Genomic DNA, 6,883 nt, shown 5'->3' with positions numbered 1-6,883 from the left:
CCATCCCCTCACTTTCAGTCTGTATGTGTATTTAGGTCTGAAGTGGGTCTCTTGTAGATAGCATATATACAGGTCTTGTTTTTGTATCCATTCAGCCAGTCTGCATCTTTTGTTTGGAGCATTTAATCCATTTACATTTAAGGTAATTATCGACATGTATGTTCCTATTACCATTTTGTTAATTTTTTTTTGGTTTGTTTTTGTAGGTCTTTTCCTTCTCTTTTGTTACCCACCTAAAGAAGTTCTTTTAGCAATTTGTTGTAAAGCTGGTTTGGTGGTGTTGAATTGTCTTAGCTTTTGCTTGTCTCTGAGGCTTTTGATTTCTCCATCAAATCTGAATGAGGTCCTTGCTGGGTAGAGTATTCTTGGTTGTAGGTTTTTCCCTTTCATCACTTTAAATATATCATGCCACTCCCTTCTGGCTTGCAGAGTTTCTGCTGAAAGTTCACGTGTTAACCGTATGGGGATTCCCTTGTATGTTATTTGTTGCTTTTCCTTTGTTGCTTTTAATATTTTTTTCTTTGTGTTTAATTTTTGTTAGTTTGACTAATATGTGTCTTGGCATATTCTCCTTGGATTTATCTTGTACGGGACTCTCTGATTCCTGGATTTGATTGACTATTTCCTTTGCCATGTTAGGGAACTTTTCAATGGCAATCTCTTCAAATATTTTCTCCGACCCTTTCTCTTTCTCTTCTTCTTCTGGGACCCCTATAATTTGAATGTTGGTGCATTTAATGTTTCTCAGAGGTCTCTCAGACTCCTCAATTCTTTTCATTCTTTTTCTTTATTCTGCTCTGCAGCAGTTATTTCCACTATTCTATTTTCCAGGTCACTTATCCATTGTTCTGCCTCAGTCCTTCTGCTATTGATTCCTTCTAGAGTATTTTTAATTTCACTTATTGTGTTGTTCATCATTGTTTGTTTGCTCTGTTGTTCTTCTAGGTCCTTGTTAAACATTTCTTGTATTTTCTCTATTCTCTTTCCAAGATTTTTGGCCATGTTTACTAGTATTACTCTGAAATCTTTTTCATGTAGACTGCCTATTTCCTCTTCATTTGATTGGTCTGGTGGGTTTTTACCTTGCTCTTTCTTCTGCTGCTTATTTCTCTGTCTTCTCATTTTGTTTAACTTACTGTATTTGGGGTCTCCTTTTCACAGGCTGAAGGTTCGTATTTCCTCTTATTTCTGGTGTCTGCCCCCAGTGGGTTAGTTTTGTTCAGTGGCTTGCGTAGGCTTCCTGGTGGCAGGTACTGGTTCCTGTGTCCTGGTTGGTGCAGCTGGATCTTCTCCCTTTGCTGGACAGGGCCGCATCTTGTGGTGTGTTTTGGAGTGTCTGTGAACTTAGTAGGACTTTACGCAGGCTCTCTCTTAGTGGGTGGGCTTGTGTTCCTGACTTGCTAGTTGTTTGGCATGGGGAATCCAGCACTGGAGCTTGCTGGCCTTTCAGTGGAGCTGGGTCTTATTGTTGAGACAGAGATCTCTGGGAGAGCTCTTGCTGATTAATATTACATGGGGTTGGGACGTCTCTGGTGGTCCAACGTCCTTGACTTGGCTCTAGCACCTCGGAAGCTGAGGCCTGACACCCAGCTGGAGTACCAAGCCCCTGCCAGCTGCACAGCACAGAAGAAAAGAAAGAAAAAAAAAACGAACATACAGATCCCCAAAACAAATAGTAAAAGCAAAACTAAACAGACAAAATCACACAAAGAAACACACAATCACACACACACACTCACAAACAGAGGGAAGAAAATGAAGAGAAGCCTTTTAGTTTTTTTGATAGTTTCCTTCACTGTACAAAAGCTTTTTAGTTTGATGTATTCCCATTTGTTTACTTTTGCTTTTTTTCTGTTTGCCTGAGGAGACATATCTAAAAGAAATATTGTTAAGACTGATGTCAAAAAACATACTGCTTATGTTTTTCTTCTAGTTTTATAGTTTCAGGTATTACATCTAAGGCTTTAATACATTTTGAATTCATTTTTGTGTATGATGTGAGAGAGTAGTTCAGTTTGATTCTTTTGCTTATAGCTGTCCAGTTTTCCCAACACCATTTATTGAACAGGTTGTCTTTCCCCCATTGTATATCCTTGCCTCCTTTGTCATAGATTAATTGTCCCTCTAAGGATGAATTCATTTCTGGTCTCTCTATTCCATTCCATTGATCTGTGTGTCTGTTTTTTTTATTCCTACATGGTATTATGATTTTTTAAATTTTTTACAATTTTTAAAGGTTACAGTGCATTTACAGTTAATACAAAATATTGACTATATTCCTCACATTGTACAATACATCCTTGTAGCTAATCTTAAAACCAATATTTTGTACCTAACACTCTACCCACCTCTATATTTTCCCTCCCCAATCTCCCCACTGGTAACCACTAGTTTGTTATTTATATCTCTGAGTCTGCTTCTTTTCTGTTATATATTTTAGTTTGCTGCATATTTTAGATTCCACATATAACTGATATCATACAGTATTTGTCTTTCTCTATCTGACTTATTTCCTTTAGCATAATGACTTCCAAGTACATCCAATTTGCAGCAAATAACAAAAATTTCATTCTTTTTTATGGCTGAGTAGTTTCTCATTGAAGATATACACCACATCTTTTTTATCCATTCAACTGTTGATAGACACGTAGGTTGATTCCACATCTTGGCAAATTGTAAATAATGCTGCTATGAACATTGGGGTGCATGTACCTTTTTGAATTAGTGTTTTTGTGTTTTTTTAATATATATCCAGGAGTGAAACTGCTGGGTCATGTGATAGTTCTAGTTTTAGTTTTTTGAGAAACCTCCATAGTGTTTTGCACAGTGGCTGCACCAACTTACATTCCTACCAACAGTGTAAGAGAGTTCCCTTTTCTCCACATCTTTGCCAATAGTTGTTATTTGTGTTCTTTTTGATGATAGCCATTTGGACAAGTGTGAAATCATATCTCATTGTGGTTTTGATTTGTATTTCCCTGATGATTAGCAATGTTGAGCATCTTTTCATATGCCTGTTGGCCATTTGTATTTCCTCTTTGAAAAATGTCTATTCAGTTCTGCCACTTTTTAATTGGGTTGTTTGTTTGTTTGATGTTGAGCTGTATGAGATGTTTATATATGTTGGATATTAATCCCTTATCAGTTAAGTCATTTGCAAAACTTTCTCCCATTCAGTACGTTGTTTTTTTTGTTTTGTCAATGGTTTCCTTTGCTGTGCAAAAGCTTTTAAGTTTAATTAGGTCCCATTTGTTTTGTTTTGTTTTCCTTTTATTTTCTTTACTTTAGGAGATGGATCCAAAAAAATGTTGCTGGGGTTTATGTCAAAGAGTGCTCCGCCTATGTTTTCCACTAGGAGTTTTATAGTATCCAGTTTTACATTTAGGTCTTTAATGCATTTTGAGTTTATTTTGTATACGGTGTTGGAGAATGTTATAATTTCATTCTTTTATGTGTAGCTGTCCAGTTTTCCCAGCACCACTTACTGAAGTGACTGTCTTTCCTCCAGTGTATATTCTTGCCTTCTTTATTTTAGATTAATTGACTGTAGCTACGTGGGTTTATCTCTGGACTTTCTATCCTGTTCCATTGATCTGTGTATCTGTTTTTATGCCAGTACCATACTCTTTTGATTATTGTAGTTTTGTAGTATATAGTCTGAAGTCAGGGAGCATGATTCCTCCAGCTCTGTTCTTCTTTCTCAATATTGTTTTGACTATTGGGTTTTTTTTGTGTTTCCATGCAAATTTTAGAATTATTTGTTCTAGTTCTGTGGAAAATACCCTTGGTATTTTCATATGGATTGCATTGAATAATATATATATATATATATATATATATATATATATATATATATATATATATCTTTCCATCTGTTTGTGTCATCTTCAATTTGTTTCATCAGTGTCTTGTAGTTTTTGGAGTACAAGTCTTTAATCTCATTAGTTAGATTTGTTCCTAGGTATTTTATTTTTTTCATTGTGACTGTAAATGGGATAGTTTTCTTAATTTCTCTGATAGCAGCTTTCTTTTAAACTACTCAAGTAAAATTCCTGGGAGTATAAGTAGTTGGATAAAACATCAGAAAAAGGAATTGGGCATTATAACATGTTTGGGTATTACCTAAACTTTATTAAACCTTTCAGATAAAAAACAAATCTGGATTTAGATTAGAAGAGGTTTTATTCCAGTGGATTTTGGCAAGAGAGGGGAAAGGGACTATTGCAATAGGGAGAATCTCTGCCCATGAAATCTGTAAGTATTTCAAAGGTCAGGCATAAAAGGGCCTTTTTTTTTTTTAATAGGGAAAAGAGACCAAAACTAGAAAGAACAAGGCTTGGGGAAGTGGGATGAAAGGGTAGCCAGACTGAACAGTTGATCATGAAATGTTTTTCCCTGAGGTTAATTGATGCCATTAAGGGGCCATGAAGGTTACTCAAGCTGAGGGTGGGTCAAAGTTAAAAGGCCTGAAGAAAGGAGATAAGCTTAACTAAAGTTTGGTAAAGTCAAGGTAGTGAATATATTGTCCAGATTCGTCAGTGGTTTCAATCAGTTAAGTTAATTCTTTATGAAGCAAAGAACAGATACTTGGAGCATCTGGGTTTAGCCTTGTTATATAGGTTAACAAGGTGCATATCATGTGTCTTATCTAAGTTATATGGAGAAGAGTGTTTCTTTGTAGTAAGTGGTTTCTCGGAGCACAAAAAGGTTGAATATTTCTTAATTTCCTCTGTTTTCTAGGAGCACAGGGCTTAGGTAAAATTCAACATTGTCAGTCTCCACTTTTGTTCAAGATGAATGATAGTTGTCACTAAGCAACTCAGAGGTGGTTGTAAACTTCCTGAGTGTTGAGAAGCAGTGTCTCCGAGTATTTCACCAGACTAGCTGGGTGATCCAAACAGCAACTTGTCCAGGAATAAATCTAGCTCATGTATGGTCTGCTGCAGTGATGAGTCCTTCAGGTATATTTCAAGTCAGAGGTAAGAATATGGACTGAAAGAATGAGAGACGACATAAAATGTTCAAATAACAAGCCTGTTTTAATAGTCTGGATGGAAACAATAACAGCTGACTTTACTTAGCACTTACTTTGTACCAGGCACAATTCTAAGCACATACCACCACTACTGCAACCTGTTCCTCTAATCATACTTAAGTGTAACTTCTGGGGAAGGAGATATTTGTGAGCAATATCAGGAGTATGTGGTTGATCATTAGAACAGCTGCCTGGACCACTGCAAGTCTTTCTAAAACCTGTAAGACTATTCTGTGAATCATGAGGCTAATTTTACTGATAGATGTCCCTGGTGCCAATGCTGCTGTAGGATTGGTTCCTTCTTTAACTTCTTTAACAAACCAGAGTCCATTTAAAAAATATACTCTTAGACATGTTTATTTATTTATTTTTAACAGGTCTATTGAGGTGTAACTTACACATCATAAAATTCTCCCACTTTAAGTGTACAATTCAATAATTTTTAGTGAACTCAGTGTTGTGTAACCACTGTCAAGTTTTAGAAAGTTTCCATTGCCCCAGGAGGATCCCTAGTGCTCACTTTTAGCCACTCCAAGTTTCCATCCCCAGCCCCAGGTAAACTACTTTGTGTTTCTACTTTCTGTCTCTGGAGATTTGCCTTTCGTGGACATCTATGATGTAATAATATAATGTGAGGTCTTTTGTGTCTGGTTTCCCAGATGTCTTTTTGATTTGGAGGTACATCTTTTCCATGCCTCACTTTCAGCATCCCAGTCCTTTTCCAATTACTTAGTATACATGATAAACCCTGTAAAATAGTCTTCAAGTAGAACATAAAAGGGAAAGGAACTTCATTAAACTTGTATTAGTCTCTGTGTGCTCTTTCCCACATATAGTATGTTAATACTCAAATATATACATATGTGTGTGTTAACCTCTCCCTTTTATTAAATGAATAGTAGAACACAAAGATCTATACATTTTCCCACTTAAAACTTATATTCTAATATTTTATATTTAAAAAAAATTCTTCAATAAAGTTGTACATATATCATCTTGAGATACACACACACACACACACACACACACACACACATACATATATCTTTGGAATAAATCCCTATGAATGGAAATGATGATTAAAGGATTTGTTCATTTGTAATTTTGAAAGAAATTTACAAATTGTCCTCCAGAGGTTGTACTAAGTTTTACAAGCAGCATAGAATGTGAACAATAATTCACAAAGGAGGAAATCACATTGCTAATAAGCTTGAAAAATATCCATTGATAATTTTTAAATTAAAATTAATACAATATTAGGGTACCACTTGTCACCTTAAAAAAGAGTAAACAGAACAAAACCAGTAAATGAAGCTGTGTACTCAAGGAAAGAGCCATTTACATAAATCTAAACTACTGCAGTATTTTATAAAATGGTCATAACATTTTACCCAGTAATCCACTTCTTGGGCTCTTTAATAAAAATCAGAAATGCAGATTTTGCACTAAAAAATTCATTATAGCATAGTTTCTAATAGTGGGGAAATTTTAAGTGTTCAATAGCAGTGGAATATTAAAGTGATTAAACAGTTGGTTTAATATATAGCCACTAAAATAACATTTAAAAAATAGTTCTAGGGACATGTAAAATATAAAATGAAATAATACTTATGTAAAACTGTACATTAGTATATGATCTCAGTGGAATGAAAATGTATAACACTTGCATAGATAAATGCTTGGGAAAATACACCAAAAGTTTAACAATTGTTATCTCCAGTTTGAGGGATTTTATATGATTTTTCTTATTAATTTTTTCTGTATTTACCAAGTTTTCAACAGTGCTCAAGAATTGTTTTTTAAATCATAAACAAAAGCTCTTTTAAAACATTTACACAGAATTATTAA

The sequence above is a fragment of the Lipotes vexillifer genome, unplaced genomic scaffold (genome assembly GCF_000442215.2).
Source record: "Lipotes vexillifer unplaced genomic scaffold, Lipotes_vexillifer_v1.1 scaffold2729, whole genome shotgun sequence".
NCBI classification, from domain to species: Eukaryota; Metazoa; Chordata; class Mammalia; order Artiodactyla; family Lipotidae; genus Lipotes; species Lipotes vexillifer.
Note: the sequence above shows the minus strand (reverse complement) of the source record.